Genomic DNA, 13143 nt, shown 5'->3' on the forward strand with positions numbered 1-13143 from the left:
TTCGCAGTTCCGGGGAGGCCTCTGTACCACTTCAAAGTAATGCCATTTGGTCTGTGCAATGGACCGCAGACTATGAGTAGGCTGATGGACAAGGCAATCCCTTCGCGTTTGCGAGAGAACGTCTTTGTCTATCTGGATGACCTGATGGTATGCAGCACTAATTTTTAAGACCACCTGCAATTGCTAGCGGAAGTGGCCCAATGTTTGAGAGACGCAGGGCTGACAATAAACGTGAAGAAAAGTAAATTTTGTCAGAAGGAAATACGCTACTTAGGGTACTTGATAGGCAACGGGTGTCTGAAAGTGGATCCGGGAAAAATAGAAGCAATGCAAAACTTCCCGATCCCTAAATCCCCTCGGCAAGTGCGTAGGTTTGTGGGCATGGCGAATTGGTACAGGGCGTTTATTACCAATTTTGCTGACTTGGCAGGTCTCTTGACCGACTGTCTCCGTAAGTCAGCAGGCCCGTTCAAGCTTACCTCTGAAGCTATAGAGGCCTTCGAAAAGCTAAAAGTAGCTTTGAGTTCCGCCCCTGTCTTGGCCCAACCAGTTTTTTTAAGGGAATTCGTAATACAATGCGACGCTTCCAAAATAGGTGTTGGCGGAGTGTTGTTCCAGGTCGATGACGAGGGCGCTGAGCATCCGATCGCGTTTGTGTCAAAAAAACTGAATGATGCTCAACGCAATTACACGGTAACCGAGCTGGAATGTCTCGCCGCCATAATCAGCGTGAAACGTTTCCGACCCTATGTGGATGAAACAAAAGGACTTGAGCGGGAAGTTGGCGAGGTGGTCGCTCTTACTGCAAAGATACGACTTTAAAATGGAACATCGTAAGGGCACCCTGAATGTAGTACCAGATGCGCTGTCGCGGTTTGATGCCGATGAGTTGTCTTTCACTACCACACCCGGGGAAATAGATTTAGTCTCTCCCGAATTTAGCAGCAACGAATATTTAGACTTAATTCGGACCGTCACCGAAAATGAGGAATCGCTTCCGTATTTACGAGTGGTGGACCGGGTAATTTTCAAACGAGTTAAATTTCGTAAGGGAGTGGAAGGGGAAGAACACTCGCTGTGGCGATTATGGTTGCCGAAAGGGTTGACTGAGGAAGCAGTGAGACTAGCACATGACGCTAACCGGAGTTACCATGGCGGGTGGCAGAAAACCTTAGAACGTGTTAGGCAGAAGTACTTCTGGCCGCAGCAGGCTAAGGACGTCAAGGACTACGTCCAGCGTTGTGACACCTGCAAGGCTGTAAAACCCACTAATCAGCAGTCGAGATTGCCTATAGATAATACCTTTGCATCCGAGAGGCCATTTCAGCGATTATATTGCGATTTCCTAGGGCCGTATCCGAGATATAAGCGGCGAAATCAATTTCTTTTCATAGTACTAGACCATTTTTCAAAATACGTTTGGCTAAAGCCCATGCAGAGAGCCACCACTGTAAACGTTATAAATTACTTTGCTTCAGAAATTTTTCCGGCTGTAGGGGTCCCTGAGGTAATTCACAGTGACAATGGTAAACAGTTTATCTCGAAGGAAATGAACCACTTTTTTGCAAATTACGGGGTGACGCACGTGAGGACGGGGTTATATTCTCCTCAAGCGAACGCATCCGAGCGCGTTAATAGAGAAATTGTTTCGAAGATTAGGATTTTCCTAAAAGATAAACCTGACCATACCGATTGGGATAAGCATATACCCGAGATTTTATCAGTTTTGAGAAGTGATTTTCATACGGCGATTCAGTGTTGTCCATACTTTGCATTATATAGTCCAACATGCCTCAACGTACAACATTTTAGGGAAACTCGGCAGCCTTCGGGAAGACCAGGTTACGGTAGTAAGCCGAGCTGACAAGTTGACTAATATTCGTGAGCAGATCCGTAGAAATTTAGATCAGGCCAAGGATAGGGGAGTAACCACCTATAACAAACGCTCTAGGCAAGTCAACTATAAGGAAGGTCAGGAAGTTTTTCGGAGAAAATTTGCCTTAAGTAACTTCAAACAGGGCATTAACGCCAAATTCCTACCAAAATACCTGAAGTGTCGCGTGCTTCGAAAAATAGGCAATGCACTGCATGATCTCGAAGACCTAAACGGGAAATTGATAGATCGCTTTCACGCTTCGGACATTCGTCCGCAATGAACCAAAAAGAACGTTTCTTTGCCAAATTACAATTTGACTTTTTTTTATATACCTACCAATTGGACCTCTTTTTTTGTCTGGGCGTTTTGGCGGTCGGGGACATCTCGCGCAGTATCCTCCCCGAGCACTGACCTCATAGGATGTTCACACGCGTACTCACCGAGGACCGTGAACCCCCTGGCAGTCCACGCTTAGGTCGGACTAGCCTTTCGGAGTTTGGACGAGTTCTCCAGATCAAAATGTCTACACCTTTTTTTTGTTTTGCATTCCGGTGGGAGCAATAACCACTAGAAATCATCTTTCGGAGTTTTGACGAGTTCTCCATAACCAATGTCTAATTGCCGCAAAGCCCTTTTAAATTAGGAAACAGAATTAATTCCCAACTTGACTTAGTTTTTTTTGATGGACCTATGTTGCCCGGCTAGCTTCGTAGTAGGACTTTGAGACTCTTGTCTCAGGGGTGAGTCGTGCCCCACGTTGATTGGCATCGGAGGCCCCTGGCAGTGGCTTCCCACAGAGGATCCGGTTTCCTGTTCGCTTCATCGCCAGGTCTTCAAAGCGAAGCAGGTTTGTTAGGGTCTGCTGCTACGGTCTACGGTTACGGTCCACTTGGGAGCGTGTTCGCGCGAACACACCTAGTGATGGGGCGAAAGTTGCGATAAAAAGTATCGAAAAACAAGGAAAAAAACAGACCGGCCATCACTAGCGAAAATTGCCATGAGTTTCCGGCAAGAAAAAAAGGAGGAAGGTTGGTCAATTGCTTGAGCAAAATTTTTGGCGGCCCTGCAATTATATATAAGGGATCATATAACACTTAGGGACACAACTTTAACAGCAAAGGCGTCAAGCTCAGTTAATATACTGCTTCAGTAACTTTATTGCTCACTTCAACTGCGCCTCCCCAACGATACTCAACTAATCACAAAATACCCTCGCCGGCTGTGCGCGTAAACAGGTAAATGCCCAGAAACTAGGAAGGAGTCGATAGCGCAAAGTACCGAAACCTTTCATTCCGACAAACCTCGCTTCTACGCGTCTTTTTTTGGGTGGTAATAAACCTTACACCGGTTGTGTTGTGTTGACCCAAGATCCAGTTGAAGTAGGTCGGCGTTCACAGTCACACCTAGTGAGATAAACCCCTTCCTCTACGTTTACGAAGAACACTACCACCTGCGGAAAAGCGTCCGACACCACCTCCGCCTCCAGGGCCAGCAGTACGCTGCCGCGTAATACAACTAACGTCAAAATGGCCAAGTCACCCGGGTCATTCGGTTACCTCGGACCAAAGCGCCAACCACCACCAACGGCGCCTACTATTACCACGGGCATCACCATCGGTAGTACCTCCCCCAACCCCTTCATTAGCGCCAACCACGAGCGCAACAACCACCAGACGTACCGCCACACCAGTTGCAACGCATGTAGCGGGGCCGCGAACATAGGCATGCGGCCACTAATGTTAACACCAACAGCAGGCAGTACCACCAACAACAATACTAGCCGCAACATTATCAGCTACGACCATACCGGCTACAACAATACTAGCCGCAACCTTATCAGCTACGACCATACCGACTACAACAATACTAGCCGCCACCTTATCAGCCACGACCATTCAGACTACAACGATACCAGCGTAACAATACCAGCTGCAACAACAACCGCAGGGCAGCGAACCTAGGCCTGCGGCCATCCCGATTACGACAACGAATACCAGCGGTTAAAGCGGTGAGTTCGTTCCGATACTGACTAAATATACGTATTTGTAGCCTCAACCTTGTTCTTTCATTTTTTTTTATGACTCTGCAACAACATATAGTATTAATATACCAACATATTCAAATTTAAGGCTACAACCCTAGTATAGAATCTTAACATGTAATACATACATACATGCATATACCTAAGTTAAAGAGAGCAAGCAGCATCCACTTGTAGTAAAGTTAAAAAAGTAGACGTAACGTAATTTTAAGTTAAAGAGGTTTAATTAACTTAGAAGCAAGAAAAAAAAAAAAAAACAATACCAGCACTGACTGGTAAATGCAAAACAGTTTACGTTTTACTTGAACATGTAAAACGATTTCGTTAATTTTACTATAAATTTAAAAGTTCACGTTTTACTTGAACATGTCAAACGATTTCGTTAATTTTACTATAAATTTAAAAGTTCACGCTTTACCTGAGCATGTAAAACGATTTCGTTAATTTTACTATAAATTTAAAAGTTCACGTTTTACTTGAACATGTCAAACGATTTCGTTAATTTTACTATAAATTTAAAAGTTCACATTTTACTTGAACATGTCAAACGATTTCGTTAATTTTACTATAAATTTAAAAGTTCACGCTTTACCTGAGCATGTAAAACGGTTCCGTTAATTTTACTATAAATTTAAAAGTTTACGTTTTACTCGAATATGTAAAACGATTTCGTTGATGAGTATGATTTACTATGAATTTAAAAGTTTACGTTTTACTTGAATATGTGAAACGATTTCTTCGAGGAGTATGATTTACCCCAAATTTAATCTTAATTGCTTTTATAACAAATTTTCTTAGTACATAATACATATTAGTGTCATTATACTATGCGTTATACCAATTTGCTATTTTGTTAAACTCAAAATAAGTTCTACTACAATAACATAATAATTTTGTAAGGGGGCCCCAATTATCGGAATTTGTATCCAAACTTTATAGCCCTAAAATATGTTTTGTGAATAACAAAAAAAAAAAACAGGGCATTAAACCAAATTTTTACTTTGTATGTAGTATATTTACTATCCATAAGCACATTTAATTACATTTTTTTTCTCACACCAAGCGGTTATAACCCTTATCAAAAAAAAAAAGGGGGTGACATAAATATAGGTATAGCTTGAAATATTACGAGCAAAAGTAAGAAACCCCCAACAGGACAAACTTAGCCAGACTTAAATATTCATATTATATTTCGTTTTCAATTTCGGCCCAATAAAGTGGGTAACTGTTGGATCATTTTTTTTTTTCTCTCCCTTTATATGCTACACGCACTTACCTACATTTTCATAGCGTAAATAGCTGCTCGTAGTTCAAAATTTTTTTTTGTTCTGAAGTTATCTTGGGACGATGCTATAAGCAGCCTTGTTTTGGCTTTGGAGCCTAGGCGGTAGCCCTGGTTAAGAAACCTGTACTACCGTAAAATTTTTTTGTAGCATACATACGTTAATAATAATGAAATTTGAATAAACTTTGTTATTAAAATGGGAATGCTGGTGTTCTGGCTCATTTAGAATGCACGTAGGGTTACCAGCTAAGGGGCCACCGAAATATAGGTGCGTCGGTGGCCATGGATTTGATGGTGGGAAGAACACCGGGCGTCGCAACACCACCCGCGGCGCTCCCTATATATATTAGATATATAGATAGATTGATATTTATTATTAATATGTTTACATATTTTTTGATTTCACAATAAATTTTAAATATCACAAATTCATTTTCAATTCACAGACGTGTGTGATATATATATATATATTAAGTAGTAAAAAGTAATAAAAAGTATTTTAGCCTCGAATAAGATCTATACATAGCCGTTTAAAATTCATAATATTATTCTCTCGTTTGATATAATCAGGTAACGAGTTAAATATGTTAAGGCCCTTATATAATAATGTGTTTTGGGCTGCAGTAGTCCGCTGTAATCCTAGTCGAAAGTCATTCGCATTCCGCACAGCATATTGGTGTGTATCTCTAACATACTGTATGCAACTTGTTAAATATATCGGCGCCCTGTTCTGTTTAATTTTAAAAATCATTATTAGTGTATTGAGCATCAGTTTTTGCTCAATATTTAGCCATTTCAATGTTTCAAGCATGTGACTTATTGGGGTGTATTTGTGGCATTTTATTATTGATCTCATACATTTGTTTTGTAATTTCTGTATTCTTCCTATTTGTGATTGGTTACAAGATGTGTACAGAATTGTGGAACAGTATTCAAAATGTGGCTTTATGAGGTGGGTTTTGTCTAAGGCTGGGGTAACACTCAGTCAATCCAGAGTCGAGTAAAGGTCCCACAAACCCCTACTGAATAAATACACGATATTTATGTGTTACGAACGCACGCACACACGGCTGGGGATATTAGGCGGACAGCAGCTTTCCGTGCAAAGATGGAGGCGGTGGCTAATAGGCGTAGTAGTAGCGGAGGGGTCGGTACGGTGGTTTAGCGGCGGTGCAGTAGCGGGCGGGATGGTACGGTTGTCCGGGAGCAGCGGCGGGATCAGCGCGGCGGCCGGACGGCGGACAGTATTAGCGGACGGATTGGTACAGTAGTATGAGCGCAGTGGCTGGACGGCGGACAGTATTAGCGGACGGATGGGTGTAGCGGTATAGACGAAGTGACGGCACCAGCGAACTGGATGAACGGTGATGCAGCGGCTTAACGGCGGTAGGATGGCGAGCGGCCAACGGTCGTTGTAGCAGCGACGTGACGGGTGCAGCGGCTTAACGGCGGTAGGATGGCGTGCGGCCAACGGTCGTCGTAGCAGCGGCGTGACGGATGCAGCGGCTCAACGGCGGTAGGATGGCGAACGGCCAACGGTCGTCGTAGCAGCGGCGGGACGGATACAGCGGCTCAACGGCGGTAGGATGGCGGACGGCCAACGGTCGTCGTAGCAGCGGTGGCACCAGAGGGGCGACGGTGCGACGGCAGCGGCGGTGGGCTACGGAGCACGTACCAGGGCAGAGAGAGAGAGAGAAAATAGGCCGGCGACGGGGTTTACCTGGACAGCGGCTGCGTGTTCCGGGCGGGGTCGGATAGGCGTACCAACGGGCTGGTATTGGTCGGTCGGCTGCAACGGGATCTCTAGTCGCTCTTCTTCGGCAGCTGTGGTAGTCGCGGGGTCAGTCACCTGCGGAAGAGACTGCGAGGACTCGTTAGTGCTGGTTTCACCGCTGGACACCCCCGCCCCCTACTTGCACACTAGTAGAAGGTGCGTAAGGGGGGCGGGGTTGTACCAGCCGATACACCGTGGGTCGACCCGTGGGCGGAGGGGAAGTGCACCTTAACGGCACAGCGGTAGCCCCTGTGCGCACGCATCGGCTCACGGCCGAAACCAGAGCTGAGGGGAAGGGGTGAAATGTCATGAAGGCATCGGGCCGCTCAACACCTAGGAGGGCGCGGGGGGCAAAGTAGCACAAGGCATCCTCCCCGTCGTCCTTACCTAAGTGAAGGGTGACCCGCGCCATGACGGCGCCCCTACCACTCAGCCAGCCAAAGCTAGGACTGAGGGGGAGGGGTTGTATGGTCATTAAGGCATCGGGCCACACAATACCTAGGAGGGCGCGGGGGGCAAAGTAGCACAAGGCATCCTCCCCGTCGTCCTAACCTAAGTGAAGGGTGACCCGCGCCATGACAGCGCCCCTTCCACTCAGCCAGCCTGAGCTAGAACTGAGGGGGAGGGGTTAAATGGCCATGAGGGCGTCGGGCCACTCAACACCTAGGAGGGCGCGGGGGGCAAAGTAGCACAAGGCATCCTCCCCGTCGTCCTTACCTAAGTGAAGGGTGACTCGCGCCATGACGGCGCCCCTTCCCCTCAGCTAGCTAGCAGGAGGGAAAAATATGTCTTTAAAAAGACATCCACTCCCGCTGGCTCACCTGCGAGGACTGAATTGCGAAAATGCAAATTCAGTGTTTATATGGGTGGTGACGCAAACTGGTTGAGAATTCAACGCACCATTATTGTGATTTTCATTGGTTCGCAATTTAGTTGGTTGTTGAATATGCTATAAAAGAAGTGGTTGTTGGCTATGCTATAGCAAAATAAGTACAGGGAGGTTCAGGTTTAGGTGAATAAGGAAATACAGGGGGAGTTACGTTATTGTAACGTTACGTTACAGTCCCCCTCCCACTTCGGTTGACGGAAAGCTGCGGTGGGGGAAAGGTGGATCTCCAGGCATGGCCTAGGTATTATGCCGGTGTGCGTGTGGGCGAAGTACTTTATTTAAAAAAAAAAAATATTTTTTCCAAAAATATACAGAGTCATTCTACTTAAGTCTAACAGAGTTAATGTTACTATTTCAGGTTCAATTGCAAAAAACATCATTCTAATTAATTAAAAAAAAAAATTTTTTTTTTTTTTTTTTTTTTTTTGTCGGGGGTGGAGTTGTACTGAACTGTATCCGTTGTCATACTTCTCTCGTTCCCTTTTGATGTTATGTAGATGTATATATGAAAATTAATTTTTTTTTTTTTTTTTTTTTTTTGTAATTTGAAAAATAATTCACATTTCATTTTCTCTTAAAATTAACAGAGGGTGCATATATATATAAAAATAGAAAATTTTGATTGGTCTCGTCTTCCTTCTTCAGTGCCTTATTCGATTGGTACGATTCGTTTCGTTCCCATGAGTGACACCTTTGCGTGTTTGTCATTTATCACTTCTACCCTCACCCGCTGTGCTTTCCACCGGAATGTCCAGGTTTTCTTGGATTGGTTGGCCGGGCGTTTTAGCCTTAGTTCTCTAAAAAATTCCTAGGGATCCGGTAATTTTTTTTGCGCTGTTTTTGTTCTTTCGTTGGTTTCGGGGGCGCGCCGTTCTTGCGGCTCTGTCGCCGACTCCTTCTCCCGGATGGCCATTAGGTGGTTTATTGGCGGCCCATGAAAAATTTGTATGCGTTGTATCCTTGGTTTGTTTGCCGGCCATAATGTTGCCTCAAACGGTGGGTGCCACGGCCGTATTGGTTTTGGTGAGTCCGGTGGTATGGGTTGCCGGTGTTTTTGACTCATGTTGGATGGTCTGGTTCCTGGAATGGAGAGATAAACGGGTTGTTTATGATTCGTACGGCTTTAAGTCTTGCAAGTGTGCGTGTGCGTGTTGCCGCTTTGGTTGCTCCGGGTGGCCTAATTTTACCGTGTTCGTCGAAACGTATTCCATCACCAAGTACGGGCCGGAAAATTTTGGTGCTAACTTCTGGGCGAATTTGTCTGCAGCGGATGAGAGTGGGTGGTCCCTTTTCATCACCTGCTCACCTATACGTGGCTTCCATTGCCGTCTGCGTAAGTCGTAGTGTTTTTTCTGTTGCTTTGAAGCTTTGGCTAGATGCCCTTTTATCTCGTCCCACAACTTGGTGATGGACGGTGGTACGGTTGGTGGCTCTGCTGGTACTGCTCCCTCCGTGCGCACTTGCTGCGGTGCTGTAAGGTCTCTACCGAAGTTGATTTCTGCTGCTGATGCTGTTGTAGATTCGTGGCTGGCCGTGTTTATCGCGAATGCTATTTGCGGTATCTCCTGGTCCCAGGTGCGGTGGTCGTCCTTGCATCGCTGAGCCATCATGGTTTTCACGACTCGGTTGGTTCGCTCGGTGGGGTTTTCGTGCGGGGCGTAGGCTGCCCTAAACTTGTGATCGATGCGGTGGTCGTTCAAAAACGTTGCTAATGCCTGTGCTTTGATTACGCTTGCCGTTGTCGCTTGGCGCACTTGGATCAACTCCACCCACTTGGAGAATTTGTCCACCATTACGAGGAGGCAAGTATTTCCTTGCTTGGAACGGGGTAGTGGCCCTACGAAGTCAGCGGTTACTATTTCCCACGGTCGTGATGATTGCATGGTTGCCATCAATCCTGCTGGGCGTCTTTGCTCGACTTTGTATTCTGCGCATCTGATACACTTCCGTACGTGTTTGAGGACATCGCGGAACATCCCGGGCCAGTAATAGTTCTGTTGTGCTCTCTTAAGCGTCTTCTTCACCCCGAGACGTCCGGCGGCGGCGGCGTCGTGGACTTCCTGTAGTACGTCTTTTCGTCGGTCGGCTGGGTTGCGGTGACCGCGAAAGTTGATTTCTCGGGGAAATGTGGCGGAAGAGTCGGTTATCGACGATCTGGTAATCTGGATGTGCTTGGGGTTTTTCCCGCACCTGTCTTGCTTTCCTCTCGTGCCAGTCGTTTGTTCCGTTGGTTATGGTGTACAAAATGTCGTCATCGGCGTGTCGTAGCGGGCAGCGGGAGAGTGCGTCGGCTACCACGTTCTGTGCTCCTTTTCGGTATTCTATCTCGAAATTATATTGTTGCAATTCCAGTGCCCATCTTGCCAGACGTCCAGAGGGGTTTTGGAGTGAGTGCAGCCATTTTAGTGAGTGGTGGTCGGTGATGACGGTGAAGTGATACCCCTCCAGGTACGGTCTCATCTTACGGATACCCCATAGCACGGCGAGGCATTCTTGTTCGGTGGCCGAGTATCGCCTTTCCAGCTGGGTTAGGCTTCGGCTGGCGTAGGCTACTACATTCTCGTGGTCGGAATGGTGTTGATAGAGCACGACGCCCAGGCCCTCTCCGCTCGCGTCGGTCTGGAGGAAAAACGGTCGAGAGAAGTCCGGACAACAAAGTATTGGCGCGCTGGAGAGCTTATCCTTGAGTGCTTTGAAAGCGTGATTTTGTTGCGCCTCCCATTTCCAGACTTGTCCCTTTTTCAGCAGTTGGTTAAGCGGCGCGGCGAGCGTAGAGAAGTCTGCCACGAAGCGGCGGTACCATGACGCGAGTCCAAGAAAACGGCGGAGCTCTTTGAGCGTTTTCGGTGCGGGCATCTCCTGTACAGCGGATACTTTTGCTGGATCGGTGTGAATTCCTTTCGAACTGATGATATGTCCTAGGTAATGGAGTTGTTGCTGGACGAAGCTGCATTTTTCGAAGTTTACTTGCATCCTGTGTCTTTGTAGGCGCTCGAACACTTCCCTCAAGATCGCCAAGTGTTCTGCGAAGGTATCTCCCAATACGATGATATCGTCCAGGTAGGCGAAAACTTTTGGTTGGAGTTCGGGTCCAAGTATCGAATCCAGAGCGCGTTGAAAGGTCGCCGGAGCAGAGTGTAGGCCAAATGGCATGACTTTCCACTGGAACAACCCTCTGCCAGAACTGTAAATGCGGTGTATGGTCGGGATGCTCTGGCGAGCGGGATTTGCCAGTAGCCGTTCTTCAAGTCAATGGTCGAGATGAATTTCGCCTCTTTCAGCTGGTCGAGAATGGCTCCAATTTGCGGCAACGGGTAAGCGTCTGGTTCGCTGGCGGCGTTGAGTTGACGGTAATCGATGCACATCCTCCACGTGCCCTGTTTTTTGCGGACTAGCACGATTGGCGAGCTGTACGCGCTTCGTGATGGTTCTATTCTTCCTCCGGCTAATAACTCGTCTACCTCTTCGTTGATTACTTGTTGCATGGCCGGGTTGCGGGGGTAGTATCGTTGCTTCAGCGGTCGGTTGTGTTTGAGACGAATCGTATGCTCGGCTGCAGTGCTTGGTCCGATGATTTCGCCAAACCGCTTTTGGTGATGCGCCAGGAAGTTTCCCAGTTCCGTGTTTTGTTCGTCGCTCAGGTGTTCTCGGCTCGTCAATGTACATAGCGTATCCAGTTCGGGTGCTCTCTTGGTCACGGTGGCCTCTAGCGGCTGGCCATCCAGCGTGAGGATGATTCCCCTCTTTCTTAGGAAGTCCATTCCGAGGATTACCTGTTCGGCCAAGTTTGGGATAACGGACAGCATCGCGTCTGTGGCTCGTCCTTGATACGCAATCCTTGCCGGGTAGGAATTCGAGGTAAAGACGCACGTTTGGTCTGCCAGCTGGGTACTTCGCTTGTTGGGGCATGCCTTGATGTTGTTCTTTTCTAGGTGTTTCCGCACGGTGTCATCTACATAGGATAGGGTGGCGCCGGTGTCCACTAGTGCGCGCACGCTCATGTCCTCGATGAGCACTGGTATATAGAATCGGCCATCTACTTGTGGTTTTGCGGTCGATTTGCTGGCGGGTGGTTCCTTCGGCTTCTCTGGTCGGACGTACGGTGCTTGGCGGCTTCCTTTAATAGCGTTGGACGGCGTTCGGGGTGCGTTCTCGGTAGTTGGGCTAGTCGGAGGGCATGGGCAGTCCCTGGAGAGGATGTTGTCTTGGCCACACCGGGAGCAGAACTTCTTCCAGGGGCCCTTACATTGGAAGCGGTGGTGTCCGCGTTCCTTGCAGCGCCAACAGCACTCTTTGCTGTCGTATTCCATGGGTAGGTGGTATAGGCTGTGGGCCACCATTTTTCCCTGTTTCGCTTCCTCGCCTCTTAACAGCTCATACTCTTCCGTTAGCTCCAGGAGCTCCTCGATCGTCCTAAACTCGCTGCGTTTGACAAAAAGGCGGTATTCCACGCGTAGACCATCATAGATCCGTTCGAGGTGATTCTCTTCGCACATCGTCGGGTGTTGGCGGATCAGCGTTTCCAGTGCGAGGATTTAGTCCTTGGCCTTCTCTCGGCCTTGCTGTTTGCGTTGTCGGATGGCCTCTTCCAAATGTCGTATGTGTCGCTTAGGTAGAAAAAAATTTTGCACCTCCCTCCGCAGATCGCTCCAGCGGTGTATGTGTTGCTTACGGACGCGGTACCATTGCAGTGCTTTCCCACGTAGAAGCTCCGGCAGTGTTGGGAGGAGTCGGTCGACGGGGATGCGGTAGCATTCGGCAAGCTCCTCTATCCTCTCAAGAAATTCGTGCAGTGACTCCTCCCCCGAAAAGTGCAAGTCCCAGCGGCGAACGGTATTCATAAGTTCACCGTCGCTCATTTCGTCTCGTTTTGGTAATGCGTTCTCTCCCTTTCCTCCGTGCGGCTGTGGGCTGTGGATCTGGATTGAAGGGATCGGCTTTGTTGTTGGCTGGGGTAGCGTAGCGAACTTCCCCTCTTCCTCGTTCACTTCTCGTTCCAGCTCTTTCAACAGGTCTTCACTGGATTTCCTGGCGCGTTTCGCTCGCACGTAAGTACTCAGTGCGCGGCGCAGCTCGGCTACGGTTTGGCCTTCCACGTCGATTCGGTGTTCCTTACACTCCTCGATCAGCTTCTCCTTCCTAAGTAGGTAGATCCAATTGAGCGAGTCGGTGTTCAGCAGCGTGCCTTCCGGAGCGTGTGTGTGTGTTGTTTCTAGCGGTGCGTTCGTCGAACCCGCCCCGGCAGTGTTGGTGGTGGTTGTAGTTGTTTTTCCACGGT

This window comes from Eurosta solidaginis, chromosome 5 (assembly GCF_040869045.1).
Source record: "Eurosta solidaginis isolate ZX-2024a chromosome 5, ASM4086904v1, whole genome shotgun sequence".
Taxonomy (NCBI): domain Eukaryota; kingdom Metazoa; phylum Arthropoda; class Insecta; order Diptera; family Tephritidae; genus Eurosta; species Eurosta solidaginis.